Source organism: Oncorhynchus clarkii, chromosome 20 (genome assembly GCF_045791955.1).
Source record: "Oncorhynchus clarkii lewisi isolate Uvic-CL-2024 chromosome 20, UVic_Ocla_1.0, whole genome shotgun sequence".
Lineage (NCBI taxonomy): Eukaryota > Metazoa > Chordata > Actinopteri > Salmoniformes > Salmonidae > Oncorhynchus > Oncorhynchus clarkii.
In genome coordinates, this window is record NC_092166.1 from 15015331 (window position 1) to 15039948 (window position 24618).

A 24618-nucleotide genomic window follows, 5' to 3' on the forward strand; every position below is an offset into this window, starting at 1 on the left:
TCCAATCTCTCCAAAAGAATGTGGTGATCGATGATGTCAAAAGCGGCAGCAAGGGCAAGAAGCACGAGGACAGATGCAGAGACTTGGTCTGACGTCATCAAAATGTATTTTACCACCTTCACGAGTGCAGTCTAAGAACTATGATGGGGTCTAAAATCAGACTGGAGCATTTCGTATGAATAATTTGTCTTCAGGAAGGCAGTTAGTTGCCATGCAACAGCTTTTTTTATTGAGAGGAATGGGAGATTCGATATAGGCCGATAGTTAAAAAAAATTCTGGGTCAATGTTTGGATTTTTTTTCAGGAGAGGCTTTATTACTGCCACTTTTAGTGATTTTGGTACATATCCAGAGGATAGGGAGACGTTTATTATGTTCAGCATAGGAGGGCCAAGCACAGGAAGTAGCTCTTTCAGAAGTTTAGCTGGAATAGAGTTTAATAGGCAGCTGGACGCTTTAGGTGGCATTACTATTTTTGTGACTGTTTCAAGAAACACAGGATATAAAAAACTTGAGATGCTCCATTGATCTTAGGTCCTGGCAGTTCTGTGCAGACTCATGGACAACTGAGTTTTGGAGAAATACGCAGATTCAATGAGGTGTCCGTAATTTGGTTTCTAATAATCATAATATTTTGTCGAAAAAAGTACATGAATTCCATTGAGATGGTTTGGGATGAGTTGGACTGCAGAGTGAAGGAAAAGCAGCCAGCATATATGGGAACTCTTTTAAGACTGTTGGAAAAGCATTCCAGGTGACGCTGGTTGAGAGAATGCCAAGAGTGTGCAAAGCTGTCATCAAGGCAAAGGGTGGATACTTTAAAGAATCTCAAATAGAAATGATTTTGATTTGTTTAACACTTTTTTGGTTACTACATGATTCCATATATGCTATTTCATAGTTTTGACATCTTCACTATTATTCTTCAATGTGTAACATAGTCAAAATAAAGAAAAACTCTTGAATGAGTAGGTGTGTCCAAACTTTTGACTGGTACTGTATGTTGTAAACTTTCATTCATGGCTACGGTAGGTTGTAGCAACATCGTGATGGGTACAGGAAAAATTTGAGTATCATGTAGTAGCCTAAACCTATCAATGTTTTAGCTGGGTGAATGGAATATGAATGTTACTCATCCAATATGCTGTAATAGAAATAAGGCCAGGCTTATCTGAAGTGAGAATTGAATAGTCGTACAGAGCACGAGAGAAGTTTTGGAACCGACCGAAGGGTTTATTTTTGTTTTACCTGACAGCTGAATTACCAAAAGTGAAACGTGCTGAGTAAAGACCTTCCGGACAATAGCCTACTAAAATGCTCCAAATTAACACCATCAACACCACGCACAGGCCAACTGAACCAACAAAAAACGAGAAGACACTGTATCTGTGTCATTTGACAAGAAAGCCTAGTATGACCAATGACTGTAAATGAGTACAACTCCCCTTGCAATAGGAAATTATGTAACAGAGACCTACATTACCCCTAAAAAATATGAGTTTATACAATGACGTTACAATTTGATCTAATGTTAATGAATACCTCATTGTATTAAACCAACCCACTGCTTGCTGGTGGGTGTGGGCATGCATCATATAAATTGACAATACCTACACCTCTGCCCAGGTGACATGTCAACTTTTTTTATTGGAGACGTTGGAATGGAGAGTGTAGGCCGGAGTCAGTGACGAACTCATTAGCATTTCTATTAATGGTTGTTATGACGACAGTTATGTGACCTTGGCGCGTGTCAGGTTGCGCTTAAGACATGGTCTAATTTACTCCTGTCTGCTAACGAAAATACCTCACTAAATGTCATAATAACGGCCATCCACGTGGCAATTAAACCGACCATTCATCTGGCGCTGTGCTGAAGATGTCTCATTTTAATATCCTGCCTTTGTGAGAGCGCTAAACGTGCGCCTTTGTGTGTGCTCACGGATTCATAAAAAAAACGTCTAGGATGGCCATCAGTGTTCGTTAGAAATGAGATTAATGTGTCTGCTTACACAAAGGGCTATACACTTTATGGCTGGTCCTGAACCCTTCCAGGCCAGCCTCCAGAACAGGACTATCAAGTCAAGTGCAGGGAGAGGATATTGCCAGAATGTGCAACAAAAATTGCCATTTAAATGATGACAAGAAAACCTGTGTCTCGCAGACATCCGTGTCAGTGTCAACGTCTGGGATTTTAACGTGTGGCTCTCCTATCAAGGCTGTAAATCTAATGAAATGCTCTATATCAGGTGTATTGTGCTGTTGTTATTGTGTCTGCTCACGTGATTGTAGCAGTCTGAACATGTTTCGACACTGTATAGACCAAGTAAACAATTTCTGGTTAACTTTGCATTCCTAGACCATTAGTAGGAATGTTTTGAGGTGGTCAAAGTGGCTTTCTAAAAGTCTTTAGATTGACAGAGATTATAGAAATATGTAAAGTCCATTACTTAAAGGAAAATGCTGACAATCAAAACATTTTGGGGCTGTGTCAACAATGGACTAATGTAACAAAAACCAAAAGATAGCTTTTGGGTGGAGTTTTCCTTTAAAGTCCCAGTATAATCAAAAACTTGATTTTTCCCGTTAAAACACAGGATTTGCACACTATAACTTTGGAACAATACTGTGAAATTGTAAATTTTTTTGATAATATCCTGTTTGAAAATTCTGGCTAAAATTTCAGCCTGTTTTGGTGGGATGGAGTTTCTGCCTGCCAGTGACAAATTAGTTTATAGACCAATAAGAAAGAGAGCTTTAAACTTCTCTTCCAATAAAAGCTTGTGTTCAGCTTTCACCTCTCCACTCAGACAACTCACAGACAGTCCTAGCAAAATCCGTGCTTGAGAAATTGCTCTTGGCTTAGAAGCTATTTTTGTTTCTTTTTGACACTTTTAATTGAAATCAATCACAATAAAGTACTTCATTGTTACGCAGAAATGATTTGATTTTGACATAAACAGCGACATTGGACATTTAATATTGTAGGAATGTTCACTGTTTTCCGGAAGTTCTACAGTGATCCTGTCAATTATTCTTGTCTTCTCCCTCTTAAATGTGATTCACTATGTTGATTATGGCCCGACATACACACACGCACCTGCTGTATTTCTTTCACTATATCTTGTTAAATCTATTGCAGAACTTTTAACACAACTTGGCCCGTTGGGATCGCTGGCCCTATATCATTAGTGAGCAGTGCCAAAGAACCAGTGACATGTAAATAGATGGCCCAGCAAATTTAGCTCCTGGGTAAGTTCACTTTGACTGCTCTGTTAATTAATCAGCAAGTTGCAGATCATTCCAGGCCTTGCCAACATGAGACTGGACCTCTGGCCCACCACACCCTCTCCGCCTGCCTGCCTGCTTCTCTCTCTCTCTCTCTCTCTCTCTCTCTCTCTCTCTCTCTCTCTCTCTCTCTCTCTCTCTCTCTCTCTCTCTCTCTCTCTCTCTCTCTCTACAGTAAGCTAAATCCCACATCGTCCATCTTCTGCAGCCCATTTTCCCTAAGCTTAATGATTCATGTAAACACAGGTGACAGCCCTCCTCCTCCCAGTAAACTGTGTTTAAGTACCCTCTTGCCCAGCTTGTGAGACCAGGAACGTGTGGTGCTCTGAACCATCACCATCCCCTCAGTTGTCCTCCTCTTGCCAGATAAAGTCCCCTTGGCTGGTACAGTTATCCAATCACATTGAAAAAGCATGTTTGGATTTCTGTTTACGATGATAGAGGTACGGTATTTTACCGTATGAACCTGAATAGAACAAACTGAATATTGATTCGTGCATGCTTTCTGTCTCCAGGCATGAAATGCTATGTTGCTTTAGCCTGTAAACTGGTTTTTGGCTTTGGACCGTATCCTTTAGTTGTGCGAATTTGTTAAATTTCATTTAAGATTAATTTAATTTCCCCATGCTAGTTAAATACAGCAATATTCAGGGATTAACCCAAGTAGAACAGTCTGCAATCTCTGTAACCTGTATTACTGCATCTAATGATGTTTCTTCAAAAGTAAATTAATATTGCTGAATGCCCCTAGTGCAGTTCAGTAGGCTACTGTTGCTCTATCTCACCCACGGCGGATCAATATGTGGAAATTCCTCTATTGATTTCCAGGTGAAGACAAAGGGCAATAAGACAGTGAATTGCCAGCTCATGTTTAACTATGGAGCCCCGGAGGGGAATATGTTACTGTTATGAAAGACTAGAATCTCTAAGGGAGAGGCTGGAGTCTCTCCTACTGTACTCTGGGCTTCTTGAGACCTTAGTCAAGTTTGTGTGGAGGATGTTATTCAAAATGGCTTATGAAAAGTAAAAACACATCCTGGGAAATAAGAGTTCTCTTTGTTGGATGATGTTACTGCGACCAGAATCATCATGCCAATTGAAACTAAGGGAGGTCATGTCCCTTCATTTTCATTCTGTATATAAAAATACATTTTATTTAACCTTTATTTAACTAGGCAGCTCAGTTAAGAACAATTTCTTATTTTACAATGACGGCCAAACCCTCCCCTAACCTGGACGACGCTGGGACAACTGTGCGCCACCCTATGGGACTCCCGATCCTAGGTTTTGTATTGAAGTCAGTGTACTCAGAGGAGGACGGAAGCTAGCTGTCCTCCGGCTACACCATGGTGCTCTGCTACAGAGTGCTGTTGAGGCTACTATAGACCTTCATTGCAAAATAGTGTGTTTTAATACATTATTTGGTGACGTGACTATATTTAGTACAGTTTTATCTGAAAAGGATAACTTTTTTAATGTTTCACTATTTTTATGAAATTCGATGAGAAGGATGGTCCTCCCCTTTCTCCTCTGTGGCGCCTCCAATGTTGGGATCATTTCCATGCAGTGTGAAATGTATATATACGAATGTTTGCTTGAGAGTGTGCATAAATGTACTTACAGCCATGACCATACGTATGCACAGTACCAAGTGGTGGAATAAGGGAACTGCTTGTCGAGCCTAGAATGGGGAAAACATAGTAAATGTTAAAAATGTGTGAAATTGTGAGAGTAATGATTAAATATTTTTTTAGATTTCGTTGTATTTCCATTGTGAAGTCATTTAACAAATCTTGACAGGCTATATTATATCCATATAAAGTACAGTCATGTGTTAAATTAGAGGCATATCATCAACAAAAAGAACAGTATCATATACAATTTCCATACCTCGTTACACAATAGGATGAAGTCAAGTTGCGTAGCAACTCACTGCCTTCCTGAAGACAAATAATGCATCCGAAAACGCTTCAGTCTTGTTTTAGACCCCATCATAGTACTTAGACAACACGTGTGAAGGTGGTAAATGACCTTTTAATGGCGTCAGACCAAGGCTCTGCATCTGTCTTTGTGCTTCTCGACCTTAGTGCCGCTTTTGACACCAAATTATTTTGGAGAGACTGGACACCCTAATTGGTCTACATGGACAAGTTCTTGCCTGGTTTAGATCTTATCTGTCGAAAACATATCAATTCGTCTCCGTGGATTGTTTGTCCTCTGGCAAATCAATTGTACCTTTTTTTACGACCACTAATGTTTCCACCATATATTCTACCTCTTGGTGATGTCATTCTGAAACACAATGTCAACTTTCACTGCTATGCGGACGACACATAACTGTACATCTCGATAAAACATGGTGAAGCCCCAAAATTGGACTGTGGAAAATGTTTTACTTTTAAACTCAGACAAAACAGAGATGCTAGTTCTAGATCCCAAGAAACAAAGAGATCTGCTGTTGGATCGGACAATTGATCTTGATGGTTGTACAGTCGTCTCAAATAAAGCTGTGAAGGACCGTGGCGTTCCTCTGGACCCTGATCTCTCTTTTGACAAACAAGAATATTTCAAGGGCAGCTTTTTTCCATCTTCGTAACATTGCAAAAACCTAACTTTTTGTCCAAAAATTATGCAGAATAGCTAATCCATGCATTTGTCACTTCTAGATTAGACTACTGCAATACCCTACTCCCCGGCTACCAGGATAAACCACTAAATAAACTTCAGTTAGTACTAAACATGGCTGCTAGGATCTTGACTAGAACCAAAACATGTAATAATATTACTCCAGTGCTAGCCTCTCTACACTGACTTCCTGAACCAGTTATGCATTAGGGGGCGCTATTAAAAATGTTGGATGAAAAACGTTCCCGTTTTAAACAAGATATTTTGTCACGAAAAGATGCTCGACTATGCATATAATTGACAGCTTTGGAAAGAAAACACTCTGACGTTTCCAAAATTGCAAAGATATTGTCTGTGAGTGCCACAGAACTGATGTTACAGGCGAAACACAGATAAAAATCCAACCAGGAAGTGCCGCATTTTTTGAAACCGCCTCATGCCAATGACTCCTTATATGGCTGTGAATGAGCTAGGAATTAGCTTACGTTTTCCACGTATTCCCCAAGGTGTCTACAGCATTGTGACGTCTTTTTAGGCATTTCCATTGAAGAATGGCTGTAAGGGACCATATATAGCATGTGGTCACATGGTGTCTCCCGCAGAAAATCTTGCGTAAAATACTGAGGCTGCCATTTTTCCAATCGCTTCTTATGAGAAATCATTTGCCTCGACGGATATATTATCGAATATATATGTTAAAAACACCTTGAGGATGGATCCTAAACAACGTTTGCCGTGTTTCTGTCGACATTATGGAGCAAATTTTGAAAAAAGTTTGGCGTTATAGTTGCAGCATTTTCCGGTCGATTTCTCAGCCAAGCATTATGAAGAAACGGGAGCTATTTCGCCTACAAAAATAATATTTTGGGAAAAAAGGAACATTTGCTATCTAACTGGGAGTCTCCTGAGTGAAAGCATCTGAAGTTCTTCAAAGGTAACTGATTTAATTTGGTTGCTTTTCTTATTTTCGTGAAAATGTTGCCTGCTGCCAGCAGAGCCTAGCATAGCATTATGCCATGATAAACTTGGCATAATGCTAGCATTTGTGCTTGTCTAGCGTTGGCTGTAACGCATATTTTGAAAATCTGAGATGACAGTGTTGTTAACAAAAGGCTAAGCTTGTGTTTGAATATATTTATTTCATTTCATTTGCGATTTTCATGAATAGGAAAAGTTTCTAGGGGTATTTATGTCCGCTGTGTTATGCTAATGCATTTGAGGCTATGATTACGCTCCCGGATACGGGTTTGCTCGTCGCAAGAGGTTTTAAGCCATGGTCTGATTTCAAGGTTTTACTGTTAACATACAAAGCATTTCATGGACTTGCTCCTACCTATCTCTCCGATTTGGTCCTGCCGTACATACCTACATGTACGCTGCGGTTACAAGACGCAGGTCTCCATATTATTGTCCAGAGAATTTCTAAGTAAACAGCTGGAGGCAGGGCTTTTTCCTATAGAGCTCAATTTTGATAAAATGGTCTGTCTATCCAGGTGAGAGACGCAAACTCGATCTCGACCTTTAAATCTTTACTCATCTCCTCAGTAGGTCCTATGATTGAGTCTAGTGTGGCCCAGGGGTGCGAAGGTGAACGGCAAGGCATTGGAGCGACGAACTGCCCTTGCTGTCTCTGCCTGGAAGGCTCCCCTCTCTCCACTGGGATTCTCTCCCTCTGACCCTATTACAGGGGCTGAGTCACTGGCTTACATGTGCTCTTCCATGCTGTCCCTAGGAGGGGTGAGTCACTTGCGTGGGCTGAGTCACTGACATGATCTTCCTGTCCGGTTTTGCGCCCCCTCTGGCTTATGCGGTGAAGGAGACCTTCGTGGGCTATACTAAGCCTTGTCTCAGGGTAATACATTGGCGGTCTGTTAATGTCCCTCTAGTGGCAAAGTGGGAGGGGTTATAATATGCCTGGTTGGCCCTGTCCGGGGTTATTGTCAGACGGGGTCACAGTGTCTCATGACCCCTCCCTGTTTCAGCCTCCAGTATCTATGCTGCAATAGTCTATGTGCCGTGGGGCTACGGTCAGTCTGTTATATCTGGTGTAATTTTCCTGTCTTCTCTGGTGTCCTGTGTGGATTTAAGTATGCTCCCACTAATTATCTATCTCTCCCTCTCTTCCTCACTTCCCAGAGACCTGAGCCCTAGGACCATGCCTCAGGACGACATCGCCTGATGACTGCTGGCTGTCTACAGTCCACCTGGTCGGGCAGCTGCTCCAATTTGAACTGTTCTGCCTGCGGCTATGGAACCCTGACCTGTTCACCAGACCTGCTGTTTTCGACTCACCCTCTTTCCCTCTCTCTCTCTCCCTCTCTCAACCTCTGAATGCTTGGCTATGAAAAGCCAACTGACATTTACTCCTGAGGTACTGAACTGTTGTACCCCCTACACCCACTGTGATTATTATTTCACCCTGAAAGTCATCTATGAACATCTTGAAGAACAATCTGGCCTTAATGGCCATGTACTCTTATAATCTCTACCCTGTACAGCCAGAAGAGGACTGGCCACCCCTCAGAGCCTGGTTCCTCTCTAGGTTTCGTCCTAGGCTCCTGCCTTTCTCTCTTTCTTTCTTTTTCCTAGCCTCTGTGATACTACGCCTGCATTGCTTGCTTTTAGGTTTTTTTGGCTGGGTTTCTGTATAAGCACTTTGTGAAATCTGCTGACGTGAAAAGGGCTTTATGAATACATTTGATTTGATGAGGGGTTTCTTTGCGAATGGAATGGCACCCACATCGCCATAAAAGCACCATCCCAAAACAATGTGAACAAAAAAGGCTTCCCCTCTTCATGTGCAGGTGATGCACAAAAGAAGCTGCTGAATATGGTGGCAAGGTGGCCATTTGGAACGCATGACTCGTTCATTCTGCAGAACAACATTGTTGCCCTATACGCCTACAGGCGGGAGCTGTTGAGGATAGATTATTGTTGAGTGTTGCCTACTCATTTGAAGTATATTTGCCATTGCTAAAGAAACTTGAATTGTCCTAATGGTCGTGGACTTCAGGATACAGCAGAGGGAGCACCCCCCTATCCACATCGACGGGACAGTAGTGGAGAAGGTGGAAAGTTTTAAGCGGCGTAAACATCACGGGCAAACTGAAATGATCCACCCACACAGACAGCGTAGTGAAGAAGGCGCAACAGCGCCTCTTCAACCTCAGGAGACTGAAGAAATGTTGCTTGTCACCAAAAACTACCTGCTCTCCAGGACACCTACACCACCCGATGTCACAGGTAGGCCAAAAAGATCATCAAGGACAGCATTCACCCGAGCCACTGCCTGTTCACCCCGCTATCCTCCAGAAGGCGAGGTGGGTACAGGTGCATCAAAGCTGGGACTGAGAAACTGAAAAACAGCTTCTATCTCAAGGCCATCAGACTGTTAAACAGCCATCACTAACATTGAATGGCTGCTGCCAACATACTGACTCAGTCTCTAGCCACTTTAATAATTATAAATTGGATGTAATAAATGTATCACTAGTCACTTTAAGCTATGCCACTTTATATAATGTTTACATACCCTACACTACTCATCTCATATGTATATACTGTACTCTATACCAACTTTGCATCTTGCCTATGCCGTTCGGCCATCGCTCATCCATATATATTTTTATGTACATATTCTTATGAATTCCTTTACACTTGTGTGTATAAGGTAGTTGTTGTGAAGTTGTTAGATTACTTGTTAGATATTACTGCATGGTCGAAACTAGAAGCACAACCATTTAGCTACACTCGCATTAACATCTGCTAACCATGTGTATGTGACAAATAACATTTGATTAGATTAGATTTTTTGTAGCTATGATTTTAATTTTACTGGTCCAGCCACAACTGAGCAAGCTAAATAAAACGTTTTGGTTGTACTCAATCTCTGACACCAGCACCTCTATTTCAGTCGCAGAAAAAGGCCATTGTATTTCATCATACGACGTTGTATATTCCTCACAGTCTTTACAGGGGTGATTTTGACCATGTATGGTTAACTAGGGGTGTATCGAAATGCAAACAGCCAAAGTCGAGCATGAGGGTATTTATCAATGGTTATCGCCTACCGGTGTAAGTATGATGCTAGTAGGATTGCTTGATAAATCACAGTTTTTCTATGTGTACGACCATTCTAAATTCTGTTCAAAGTAGTATTTTAGAATAGTTTCCATGCATTATTGACAAATGAGGACCCTGGTGTTTTTAGGTTGTGGTCTAAGTATAGACGTGAATAGTAATTGAATCTTAGGCAAAGTCTGATGAAGAATAACACAAATATCCTCCTCATCTCAAAATAATACCACCGTTCCCACACAACAAGCACTGTCCCCTAGGCTCAATACAGAGCGTACTCTCTCCACTTCCCTTACATACAGTATCTTGATAGTGGTTTTAATAATAGATTGACCTTGCATGATAGAAAAATCTGTTTCTCGTTGAAGTATAAATTGTTACTTCAGGTTTGGCTGACCTGTTCATTCTCCCTCTGAAATCTTGAATAGAAGAACACAATTATAGAAAGCATTTTGTTGTTGTTCATGCCATTAGTTATTACTCATTCACTTGATATTAGCATACCACAATTTATACTCTTAAAAACGTGCTAAGAACTATAGGGCTTTCAACCATGTTCATTGGAATGCAGATCTCTCTCCATATATAATATGGGACCGACTGGCTCGATTCGGTCTTATGTAACAACATTTAAAATTGTGTATTTTACATTGGATAAAAGTAGAGACTCAGAGCTAGAAAATGGTATATCATACACTACAGTTGAGGAACAATGGGAAAGTAATTTTGCTTTGAAAGATGAGAAACTTGTAACTTTTAAGAAAATGGCCCATACATGTTTTGGTACCTACTGGAGAGCTCTTCTTTGTCTACACCCATTCAGAACCCTCTAAAGCTTTAGCCCCGCCCATCTCTTTAAGGCTTCACATGTGAGGCCATGTACTAAACAGCCAAAGATTTCAAGACTAAAGCCTAGTTTATACTACGGGTGTGTTCGTAAATTTCATCTGCAGTGCCAGAGTAGGCTCAGGGTGCGCTCTGAGAGTTGACAGATTGTCCGTTTGTAAATTCAGAGCGTTTTGCTCACAGAGCACTCAGAGCGCACACTAGACGCTCTGGCGAGGTGTAGGGTTGATCCGGGCGTTCTGACCTAACATTAGCAGTCAAGTACCCAAGCTAACTACTGTTGGCTAGCTTGCTAGCTACTTCCAGACACAAATAAGAGCACGGCTGTTTTATGTTATCCAGAGCGTAACTGTGCTGCTGGTGACAATTTTATTACACTTTCTTTGCCAACGTTTACTGACACAGGCCAAATTCAACAGGTAATGTGCATTCGTAAATTCATCAGTTGTTCTGCTCTCTGGCAAATTCAGACGAGAGTGCTCTGAAATCGGAGTAGATAGCCAGAGCGAATTTACCAGCTACGTCTATTGACAGTTGTCGCAGTGACATCATGAACATTCTATTGAAATGGTTACTTGCATAGTGGAGTCTTTTGTTTAGATATGTAGCTATCTACATAGTTAAACAATTAACCATAATCCCTACTCATGATGCTCCTAGCCTGCATGAATCTGCAGGCAGCTAATCAACCAGGTTCAATGTTAGCTAGCTAACATTAGGCTATAACTAGCAATGCAAATGGCTCTGAGATACGAATAATATAACTACACAGATCACACACGTAACGTTAGCTAGCTAGCCAGCCAGCTAATGTTAGCTAGCTAACAGTACACTTTAACTTGAAATGAAAACAACTTTGACAAATTTAGAAACGTAATATCTGAAAATGTAGCTAGACTATCTTACCCATATACATGGATGGACGCTTCTCCCTCTCTGTCACGGATACCATGGTTGCCCTTCGTTTGAAGATGTAATCCGGAGACAGGTGTTTTATACAACAGCTTACTGTTTGTTCTCTTTACGACTCCGTCTGCATATTTGCAATCAAACGCCAGAATTTTCTTCATCTCCTTAGCTACCATACTCCAATCTTGGTCCTTCAGAAAGTGGAGAGCAACACTTATGCACTTCTACTATGTGATATCTTAATAAAAAAAAGCTGCGTTAGAAAGTATTACCTACACATACTGACCAGCTCATGTTATAGATACAAGCGTGCTACATGGCAGACCAATCCGAAATCATATCTCTGCATATCCAGCCCATCCATTATCTCAGCCAATCATGGCTAGAGGGACGGTTGCTGTCTTTTTCTGTGGCTAAATCAACTAGGCTCGTAATTTAACAATTGTATTCATATTTACAGATGGCATACAAGTTTGTAATCAAATCAAATCAAATCAAATCAAATTTTATTTGTCACATACACATGGTTAGCAGATGTTAATGCGAGTGTAGCGAAATGTTTGTGCTTCTAGTTCCGACAATGCAGTAATAACCAACAAGTAATCTAACTAACAATTCCAAAACTACTGTCTTGTACACAGTGTAAGGGGATAAAGAATATGTACATAAGGATATATGAGTGAGTGATGGTACAGAGCAGCATAGGCAAGATACAGTAGATGGTATCGAGTACAGTATATACATATGAGATGAGTATGTAAACAAAGTGGCATAATTAAAGTGGCTAGTGATACATGTATTACATAAGGATACAGTCGATGATATAGAGTACAGTATATACGTATGCATATGAGATGAATAATGTAGGGTAAGTAACATTATATAAGGTAGCATTGTTTAAAGTGGCTAGTGATATATTTACATCATTTCCCATCAATTCCCATTATTAAAGTGGCTGGAGTTGAGTCAGTGTCAGTGTGTTGGCAGCAGCCACTCAATGTTAGTGGTGGCTGTTTAACAGTCTGATGGCCTTGAGATAGAAGCTGTTTTTCAGTCTCTTGGTTCCAGCTTTGATGCACCTGTACTGACCTCGCCTTCTGCATGATAGCGGGGTGAACAGGCAGTGGCTCGGGTGGTTGTTGTCCTTGATGATCTTTATGGCCTTCCTGTGACATCGGGTGGTGTAGGTGTCCTGGAGGGCAGGTAGTTTGCCCCCGGTGATGCGTTGTGCAGACCTCACTACCCTCTGGAGAGCCTTACGGTTGAGGGCGGAGCAGTTGCCGTACCAGGCGGTGATACAGCCCGCCAGGATGCTCTCGATTGTGCATCTGTAGAAGTTTGTGAGTGCTTTTGGTGACAAGCAGAATTTCTTCAGCCTGCTGAGGTTGAAGAGGCGCTGCTGCGCCTTCTTCACAATGCTGTCTGTGTGAGTGGACCAATTCAGTTTGTCTGTGATGTGTATGCCGAGGAACTTAAAACTTGCTACCCTCTCCACTACTGTTCCATCGATGTGGATAGGGGGTTGTTCCCTCTGCTGTTTCCTGAAGTCCACAATCATCTCCTTAGTTTTGTTGACGTTGAGTGTGAGGTTAAGGCACATGAAAGTTCACATGTTCCAGAAGGCATTTCTGTTAAAATGGCTCTTCTGGGAGGTAGTCACGCGCGACATACGCCTAGTTTCCTGAAACGAGTCACATATAACATACACTGAGTGTATCAAAACATTAGGAACACCTTCCTAATATTGAATTGTATACCCCCTTTTGCCCTTAGAACAGCCTCAATTCATCGGGGCATGGACTCTACAAGGTGTCGAAAGCGTTCCACAGGGATGTTGGCCCTTGTTGACTCCGGTGCTTCCCACAGTTGTGTCAAGTTAGCTGGGTAGTGGACCATTCTTGATTCACACTGGAAACGGTTGAGTGTGAAAAACCCACTAGCGTTGCAGTTCTTGACAAAAAACGTGTGTGCCATGCACCTACCAATATGATCTGTTCAAAGGCACTTAAATATTTTGTCTTGCGCATTCACCCTCTGAATGGCACAAGTACACAATCCATGTCTCAATCGTCACAATCCGTCTTTAACTCGTCACTGACTGAAGTGGATTTAACGAGTGCCTTCAATAATACTATATACATCATCTAATACAATTTGTATTTATTTATTATAAATACCTCCACTTTGCCAGTTGAATGACAGCAGCCTGCACTCACATCTTGGATCTGGTTTGTGTGTTATCATGCGTTTCAATTACTATTATCTGTCTGGCACCAACCTCACACGCTGCCTTCAAGTCCCAGTTTGGGACCAGGACCAAAGGGAGGCTCATTTCAATTTGTGCTTGTCCTTCTGTTCTGCCCTTTGTCTGATCGTGCTCCCCGTGTGCACTGAAATGAATACAGACATGGTTTCCCTTTACACTGCGAAGAGCATTAAATTAGTATTAGTGTGCCGGTAATGGCTGTTTCCTTTTCTCTTCAGGTCCACCCCCCCTTCCCTCCTTTCCCTCATTTAGCACTGGTTGCTAATTGTGTTTGCCTTCAGAACAGAGGACCCTACTTTACATTTGTGCCAGTCTTGAAAGACTTGAACGTACCATGATAATTTGACTGGCAACTTGAATCAATGGGCGCTGTGTCAGAGCTGGAGGCAATGCAGTATCAGAATCTATTCAGCCTCAATGTGTCTCTGTTTTCACAGTGCATTTGCCTCCTTATCTGAACTAGGCCTAGGTGGTACTTTATTTATTGACGTTAGTCATAAAAAAGGAATTACATGAATGTGTTGTTTGATAACATAGGTTGTTGTCACAATCCGATGGTGTTTTGCCACAATTTGACATTTTCTCTCATTAGAGTTACACATTTCATTTCACTGTGAACATTTATACAATTATTGACTTTATGATTATGTACAGAGTGTAGAAATGTATTTTTCTCTCCATAAACATGTAGCCTAAAGAAAAACATATGCTATATTAAAACACATCAGAATTCCGTCCTACCATTGATGATTCTTCATAAAACAATTCTTACTGTATGTGCCTCAATACCCTCTCTTATTTACTTCTCTGTACTACTCTCAAACCCACTCAATACTGAGACCTCTGTGGTGTTGCATCGACATTGTCTAGTTCACAATAAGCTGTGATAGTGTATTTGTTCAATAAGACCGCACTACGTTAATGAGCTATGTTCAATGTCCCTGTAAGAGCAGATGCCGGACAGGAGAAGCAGGAACGGGGAGTCAGACATTTATTGGGGAACAGACATAGAACAAGACAGGAACAGCGTCAGAGCACGGGTAACATGGACATATGACAAACAATGCAGCAGCGAGGGACAGAGCTGGGGAACTGACACATATTGTCACGCTCTGACCTCTGTTTCCTTTGTTTTGCATTTATTTAGTATGGTCAGGGCGTGAGTTGGGTGGGCAGTCTATGTTTGTTTTTCTATGTTTTGGGGCAGTTCTATGTTTTCGGCCTAGTATGGTTCTCAATCAGAGGCAGGTGTCATTAGTTGTCTCTGATTGAGAATCATACTTAGGTAGCCTGGGTTTCACTGTTTGTTGGTGGGTGATTGTTCCTGTCTTTGTGTAGTGTTCACCAGATAGGCTGTATTAGGTTTTGAGTTCTCACGTTTCTTGTTTTTTCGTTAGTTTGTTCATGTATAGTGTCGTAATAAAATACTATGAACAACCACCACGCTGCGCTTTGGTCCGCCTCTACTTCCCAAGAAGAGAATCGTTACAGAATCACCCACCAAAACAGGACCAAGCGGTGTGGTAATGGGCAACGGAGAAAGCAGCAGCAGGAGCAGCGCGAGGAGGTATGGACATGGGAGGACGTTATGGACAGCAATGGCATGGGTTATACTACTTGGGAGGAGATCGACAGGTGGGCGGCCGACCCAGGGAGAGTGCCGGAGCCCGCCTGGGATTCGATGGAGCAGTGCGCGGAAGGCTATCAGAGAATGGAGTTGGCGAAGCAGGCACGGCGGCGCGGAAGGAAGCCCGAGAGGCAGCCCCAAAAATTTCTTGGGGGGGGGCTAACAGGGAGTATGGCTACGCCAGGTAGGAGACCTGGGCAGACTCCCTGTGCTTACCGGGGGGCTAGAGAGACCGGACAGGCACCGTGTTATGCAGTGGTGCGCACGGTGTCTCCAGTGCGGGTGCATAGCCCGGTGCGGTATATTCCAGCTCCGCGTGTCGGCCGGGCTAGATTGAGCGTCGAGCCTAATGCCATGAAGCCGGCTCTACGCAGCTGGTCCCCAGTGCGTCTCCTTGGGCCGGCTTACATGGCACCAGCCTTGCGCTCGGTTTCTCCGGTTCGCCTGCATAGCCCAGTGCGGGCTATTCCACCACGCCGCACTGGCAGGGCGACCGTGAGCATTCAACCAGGTAAGGTTGGGCAGGCTCGGTGCTCAAGAGCTCCAGTGCGCCTGCACGGTCCGGTCTTTCCAGTACCACCTCCACACCCCAGCCCTCCGGTAGCAGCTCCCCGCACAAGGCTTCCTGTGCGTGTCCTCGGCCCAGTACCACCAGTGCCAGCACCACGCATCAGGCCTACAGTGCGCCTCGCCTGTCCAGCACTACCAGAGCCTTCCTCCTCTCCAGCGCTGCCGGAGTCTCCCGCCTGTTCGGCGCTAGGAGAGCTACTCAGCCCAGCGCCGCCAGCGCCGCCCGTCTGCCCAGCGCCATCTGAGCCGCCCGTCTGCCCAGCGCCGCCCGTCTGCCCAACGCCGCCAGCGCCGCCCGTCTGCCCAGCGCCGCCAGTGCCGCCCGTCTGCCCAGCGCCGCCCGTCTACCCAGCGCCGCCAGTGCCGCCCGTCTGCCCAGCGCCGCCAGTGCCGCCCGTCTGCCCAGCGCCGCCAGTGCCGCCCGTCTGCCCAGCGCCGCCAGTGCCGCCCGTCTGCCCAGCGCCGCCAGTGCCGCCCGTCTGCCCAGCGCCACCAGTGCCGCCCGTCTGCCAGGAGCCGCCAATGCCGCCCGTCAGCCAGGAGCCGCCAGTGCCGCCCGTCAGCCAGGGGCCGCCAGTGCCGCCCGTCAGCCAGGGGCCGCCAGTGCCGCCCGTCAGCCAGGGGCCGCCAGTGCCGCCAGTCAGCCAGGGGCCGCCAGTGCCGCCAGTCAGCCAGGGGCCGCCAGTGCCGCCAGTCAGCCAGGGGCCGCCAGTGCCGCCAGTCAGCCAGGGGCCGCCAGTGCCGCCAGTCAACCAGGGGCCGCCCGTCAGCCAGGGGCCGCCAGTGCCGCCAGTCAGCCAGGGGCCGCCAGTCAATCAGGGGCCGCCAGTCAGCCAGGGGCCGCCAGTGCCGCCAGTCAGCCAGGGGCCGCTAGAGCCCCTCCGCCCGGAGCAGCTGCCCCTCTGTCCCGAGCAGCTGCCCCTCTGTCCCGAGCTGCTGCCGCCCCTCTGTCCCGAGCTGCTGCCGCCCCTCGGTCCCGAGCAGCTGCCGCCCCTCTGTCCCGAGCAGCTGCCGCCCCTCTGTCCCGAGCAGCTGCTTCACCTCTGTCCCGAGCTGCCCCTCTGTCTCAAGCAGCCTCTCTGTCCAGTGGGGTCATTGAGAGGGGTGGGCATGGTGAGTAAGCCACGGAGGCGGACAATAAGGCGGACTAAGACAATGGCGAAGTGGGGTCCGCGTCCCGCGCCAGAGCCGCCACCGCGGACAGACGCCCACCCAGACCCTCCCCTATAGGTTTAGGTTTTGCGGCCGGAGTCCGCACCTTTGGGGGGGGGGGTACTGTCACGCTCTGACCTCTGTTTCCTTTGTTTTGCATTTATTTAGTATGGTCAGGGCGTGAGTTGGGTGGGCAGTCTATGTTTGTTTTTCTATGTTTTGGGGCAGTTCTATGTTTTCGGCCTAGTATGGTTCTCAATCAGAGGCAGGTGTCATTAGTTGTCTCTGATTGAGAATCATACTTAGGTAGCCTGAGTTTCACTGTTTGTTGGTGGGTGATTGTTCCTGTCTTTGTGTAGTGTTCACCAGATAGGCTGTATTAGGTTTTGAGTTCTCACGTTTCTTGTTTTTTCGTTAGTTTGTTCATGTATAGTGTCGTAATAAAATACTATGAACAACCACCACGCTGCGCTTTGGTCCGCCTCTACTTCCCAAGAAGAGAATCGTTACACATATAGGGGAGGTAATAAACAGGTGATTGAGTGAGTCCAGGTGAGTCCAATATCGTTAAAGCGCGTGACAAGGGAAGGCAGGTGTGCATAAATGATGGGGGCAGGAGTGCGTAATGCAGGGCAGCCTGGCGCCTGAAGAGTGGGAGCAGGCGTGACAGTGCCATATAGTATCCTGTCCCTGAACCTGAGGGGGCAGACCCACGCTGCCATCTACTCAACGGCCGCGAAGAAGAACGAGAAGAAACGCTGGAATAGAAACCCAGAGCAGAGCTGTGATAGAAGTCCGTCATGTGTACCCTCTTCCCCATTTTTCATTATACTCATCATTATGTTCATCTCTATGGCCAGAATTTTTTCCTGACCCAATGACAACACCAGGAAAAATCTAGACCCAGGCAAAAATAACTAGGGCCCTGCGTTTTCCCTGGAGAGGTCACTTAGTGAGAAAAAAAACCTGATCCGATGCTGTAGTTACGTTTATATCACAATCATTCAAAATGTCACAACTCCCTTTTCCTTCCTCATTGAAACCTTTTGGAGTGCCGATCAACAGTATCAGCTTCAATGGGACATGAATCAGAAAGACCAGGCCCAGCAGATGCTTCCCTAAATGTGTTTAATATTGCACATTTCCTCTGGTTATCGACTCATAGATCCAGCTTCAGAGGCTTCTAACCATATTCAAATGCACATTTTTAATGCCCCCCGTCCCACCGCACCATGTGGCTAGTGTTCTACTATACAAAAAAATCTTGTTACCAGAGACTGCATATTAATAAGCTGCTTAAATATGTCGGCAATTCCCAACACTAAGCATTTTGTCTAATTAATAATAATAGAGTCCCTAGATGTTGGATTAGACAAATCCTTTGCAGAATATAAATGCAACTGGTAATTTCGAGTGAAAATGTCAATGGTTATCCCTGTGGCGACCGTGGCGGGCGGTTGTAATTGGAATTGTAATTATGTTGCATTGTATAGCGCAAATGAGCTTGGCTAACATGTCAGAAGACTTTCCAGATGCAGGTCCTAAATCATAAAGGACTTTTCAACTGTCCACCTTGCTTCCCTCTCGACACCCTAAATTGGCATTGGCAAGGTTTCTTAATGAAAGCTTGTGCCTCTTCGTAACCCCGGCTGAAATGTCACTGAGGTGTTGGTTTTGTAAGGGCTTCGTCTAATAAGGCTGACTCGCAGTGCACTCATTGTGCTGTCTAAGAGGTCAGAGGGAAAGGTTGATGGGGGGAGGAAGTGTAATGCACATGGGAAGAGGAAGAAGATCTCCACATGCTGTAGGATAGCTTAGCAATAGCAGGACCCCCCAGGATAAGTATTATCACCCCCCCCCCCCCCTGCCCCCCTCATTGTACCTAGGGAGATGGAGGCTGGATGATAGACATCCTTTCCCCTCAACAATTCATGTTAGAAGGAGACAAATACAGCTGATTACAATATGTAGACTAATCTGAGTACCCTGAGGGAAGGGAATGAGGGAGCGAGAGCAGCGATCTGCCAGAACAGGAACACATGGAGGGTTTTTGTGTTGATTTTTCCATACACATTATTCTTAGTTCATCCTAAAGCACAAACATGCCCGCTTTTAATATAATCAGCACAATTTAAGTACTGTTAATGCAGCCTTTAATGGTAAGGCTGCCAGCCCAGACAGCATCCCAAGCTGAGTACCCAGAGCATGCGCAGACCAGCTGGCTGGAGTGTTTACGGACAGATTCAATCTCTCACTGTCCCAGTTTGTTGTCCCCACTTGCTTCAAGATGTCCACCATTATTCTTGTACCCAAGAAAGTGAAGGTAACTGAACTAAATGACTATCACTCCATAGCACTCACTTCTGTCATCATGAAGTGCTTTGAGAGGCTAGTTAAGGACCATATCACCTCCATCTTACCTGACACCCTAGACCCACTACAGATTGCATTCATCCCCAATAGATCCACAGATGATGCAATCGCCATTGCAGTGCACACTGCCCTATCCCACCTGGACAAGAGGAGTACCTACCTGTAGGAATGCTGTTCATCGACGACAGCTCAGCCTTCAACACCATACCCTCCAAGCTCATCACTAAGCTCAAGGCCCTGGGTCTGAACCCCTCCTTGTGCAGCTGGGTCCTGGACTTCCTAACGGGCCAAACCCAAGTGGTGAAGGTAGGCAGCAACATCTCCGCCACGCTGATCCTCAACACGGGAGCCCCACAGGGGTGCATGCTCAGCCCCTTTTGTACTCCCTGTTCACCGATGACTGCGTGGCCACACATGTCTCCAACACAATCATTAAGCTTCCAGACAACACAACAGGGGTAGGCCTGATAACCACCAATGACGAGACAGCCTACAGGGAGGAGGTGAGTGCCTTGGTGGAGTGGTTCCAGGAAAATAACCTTTCCCTTAACGTCAACAAAACAAAGGAGCTGATCGTGGACTACAGGAGACAGCAGTGAGAGCACGCCCCCACCCACATTGACGGGGCAGCAGTGGAGAAGGTCAAAAGCTTAAAGTTCCTCCCTGTGCATATCACTGATGATGATATCACTGCCAAATTTATTTTGCAGTATTATTTTAGTGCCTTGTTGTAAACAGGATGCATGTTTTAGAATATGTTTTTTCTGTACAGGGTTCCTTCTTTTCACTCTCAATTAGGTTAGTATTGTGGAGTAACTACAATGTTGTGTATCCATCCTCAGTTTTCTCCTATCACAGCCATTAAACGTTGTAACTGTTTTTAAGTCACCATTGGCCTCATGGTGAAATCCCTGAGCGGTTTCCTTTTCTCCAGCAACTGAGTTAGGAAGGACACCTGTATCTTTGTAGTGACTGGGTGTATTGATACACCATCCAAATTGTAATTGATACCTTCACCATGCTCAAAAGGATATTCAGTGTCTTTTTTTATTACCCATCTTCCAATAGGTGCCTTTCTTTGCGAGGCATTGAAAAACCTCCCAGGTCTTTGTGGTTGAATCTGTGTTTGAAATTCACTGATCGACTGTATGTGTGGAGTGCAAAGATGAGGTAGTTATTCAAAAATCATGTCCAACACTATTATTGCACACAGATTGAGCACATGCAACTTATTATGAGACTTGATAAAATACTTTTTACTCCTGAATGTATTTAAGCTTGCCATATCAAAGGGGTTGAATACTTATGGACTCAAGACATTTCAACTTTTCATTTTGTATTAATTTGGCCGCTGGCCAAACTAAGCAATCGGTGGAGAAAGCCCTTGGTCAGGGAGGTGACCAAGAACCCGATGGCAGTGGTGGAAAGTACTTAATTAAAAATACTTTAAAGTACTACTTAAGTAGTTTTTTGGGGTATCTTTACTTTACTTTACTACTTATATTGTTGACAACTTTTACTTTTACTTCACTACATTCCTAATGAAAATAATGTACCTTTTACTCCTTACATTTTCCTTGACACCCAAAAGTACTAGTTACATTTTGAATGCTTAGCAGGACATGAAAATTGTCTAATTCACACACTTATCAAGAGAACATTCCTGGTCATCCCTAATGCCTCCGATTTGGCAGACTCACTAAACATAAATGCTTAGTTTGTAAATGATGTCTGAGTGTTGAAGTGTGCTGGGTGACTTTCACTTTTACTTGAGTCATTTTCAATCTTTTACTCAAGTATGACAATTGGGTACTTTTTCCATGATCACTCTGACAGACCTCCAGTGTTCTTCTTCTTCCTTCTTCTAGAAGGACAACCATCTCTGCAGTACTCCACCAATCAGGCCTTTATGGTAGAGTGGCCAGACGGAAGAAACCCCTATGTAAAAGGCACATGATAGCCCGCTTGGAGTTTTCCAAAAGGCATCTAAAGTACAAGATTCTCTGGTCTGATGAAACCGAGATTCAACTCTTTGGCCTGAATGCCAGGTGTCCTGTCTGGAGGAAACCTGGCACCATCCCTACGGTGAAGCATGGTGGTGGCAGCATCATGCTGTGGGGATGTTTTTCAGCGGCAGGGACTGGGAGACTAGTCAGGATCGAGGGAAAGATGAACGGAGCAAAGTACAGAGAGATCTTTGATGAAAACCTGCTCCAGAGTGCTCAGGACCTGAGACTGGGGCGAAGGTTCACCTTCCAATAAGACAAGACCCTAAGCACACAGCCAAGACATTGCAGGAGTGGCTTTAGAACAAGTCTCTCTGAATGTCCTTGAGTGGCCCAGCCAGAGCCGAGACTTGAACCCGATCAAACATTTCTGGAGAGACCTGAAAATAACTGTGAAGCGACGCTCCCCATCCAACCTGACAGAGCTTGAGAGGATCTACAGAGAAAAATTGGAGAAACTCCCCAAATACAGGTGTGCCCTCACTTGTAGCCTCATATGCAAAAAGACTTGAGGTGCTTCAACACCTTTAGCAGCACACGTATTCAGAGTAAATGGTCTGAATACTTACAGTGAGGGAAAAAAGTATTTGATCCCCTGCTGATTTTGTACGTTTGCCCACTGACAAAGCAATGATCAGTCTATAATTTTAATGGTAGGTTTATTTGAACAGTGAGAGACAGAATAACAACAAAAAAATCCAGAAAAACATGTCAAAAATGTTATAAATTGATTTGCATTTTAATGAGGGAAATAAGTATTTGACCCCCTCTCAATCAGAAAGATTTCTGGCTCCCAGGTGTCTTTTATAAAGGTAATGAGCTGAGATTAGGAGCACACTCTTAAAGGGAGTGCTCCTAATCTCAGTTTGTTACCTGTATAAAAGACACCTGTCCAAAGAAGCAATCAATCAATCAGATTCCAAACTCTCCACCATGGCCAAGACCAAAGAGCTCTCCAAGGATGTCAGGGACAAGATTGTAGACCTACACAAGGCTGGAATGGCCTACAAGACCATCGCCAAGCAGCTTGGTGAGAAGGTGACAACAGTTGGTGCGATTATTCGCAAATGGAAGAAACACAAAATAACTGTCAATCTCCCTCAGCCTGGGGCTCCATGCAAGATCTCACCTTGTGGAGTTGCAATGATCATGAGAACGGTGAGGAATCAGCCCAGAACTACACAGGAGGATCTTGCCAATGATCTCAAAGCAGCTGGGACCATAGTCACCAAAAAAACAATTGGTAACACACTACGCCGTGAAGGTTTGAATTCCTGCACATATACATGCCCGTCTGAAGTTTGCCAATGAACATCTGAATGATTCAGAGGACAACTGGGTGAAAGTGTTGTGGTCAGATGAGACCAAAATGGAGCTCTTTGGCATCAACTCAACTCGCCGTGTTTGGAGGAGGAGGAATGCTGCCTATGACCCCAAGAACACCATCCCCACCGTCAAACATGGAGGTGGAAACATTATGCTTTGGGGGTGTGTTTCTGCTAAGGGGACAGGACAACTTCACCGCATCAAAGGGACGGGGCCATGTACCGTCAAATCTTGGGTGAGAACCTCCTTCCCTCAGCCAGGGCATTGAAAATAGGTTGTGGATGGGTATTCCAGCATGACAATGACCCAAAACACAATGCCAAGGCAACAAAGGAATGGCTGAAGAAGAAGCACATTAAGGTCCTGGAGTGGCCTAGCCAGTCTCCAGACCTTAATCCCATAGAAAATCTGTGGAGGGTGCTGAAAGTTCGAGTTGCCAAACGTCAGCCTCGAAACATTAATGACTTGGAGAAGATCTGCAAAGAGGAGTGGGACAAAATCCCTCCTGAGATGTGTGCAAACCTGGTGACCAACTACAAAAACGTCTGACCTCTGTTATTGCCAACCAAGGGTTTTGCCACCAAGTACTAAATCATGTTTTGCAGAGGGGTCAAATACTTATTTCCCTCATTAAAATGCAAATCAATTTATTACATTTTTGACATGCGTTTTTTTGTTTGTTATTCTGTCTCTCACTGTTCAAATAAACCTAGCATTAAAATTATAGACTGATCATTTCTTTGTCAGTGTGCAAACATACAAAATCAGCAGGGGATCAAATACTTTTTTCCCTCATTGTATGTAAATGATATATTTTTTTGTCATTTTAGTGGTTTTCTTCCTCTTCTGATGAGGAGTATGAAGGATCGGACCAATGTGCAGCGTGGTAAGTGTTCATGTTATTTATTGGAACAGAAATACTAAACAAAATAACAAAGAGAGTGAAACGAAAACGAAACAGTTCTGTCTGGTGCAGACACACAAAGACAGAAAACAACTACACACACCCATATTTGGGAAACAGACATTTTAGAACAAGACTGTAACGTAATAAAATGTGGAAAAAGTACTTTCCAAATGCACATTATCAAGCATATCACACATTATCCAGATACTAATTGTTAGCACTTGGTGGTCCATAGCAGCTTCCCACAAGAATGGGCTTTAGGTGAGGCAGGTTTAGATTTGAAGCTCAATTTATTACATACCAAATGTGAGGTAGGGATTTTTTTAATATCGGCATTTAAAAGTACATATCAATTATCAGCGTGCCCCAAGGTGTGTTTGATGGTGGAGGCAAGTGAAATAAAATTATATATGCATTAGCTTTATAAAGTCTCCCACCACACTCCCTATCCAACTCCCCTCCACTCTCCACTCCCTTCCCAAATACTTCCCTTCTCTTTAATCTAAAATGGGCCTACTGTGCTGGCTGTATTTACTCTCCCATTGCGCATCATTAAGAGGATTAAGTCAGTGAACAGTGTATAGGCCTGAACTGTGTTAGGTTATTAAATAAAGGAAACAGCTTATGGTGAACTTTGTCGACGTTATAAA

General features: G+C 44.3%; 1 pseudogene; it reads left to right on the forward strand.

Annotated features, from left to right (window-relative positions):
* The window catches only part of LOC139376890 (dihydropyrimidine dehydrogenase [NADP(+)]-like), a 192698-nt pseudogene that overhangs the window by 34224 nt on the left and 133856 nt on the right, over positions 1 to 24618 (forward strand).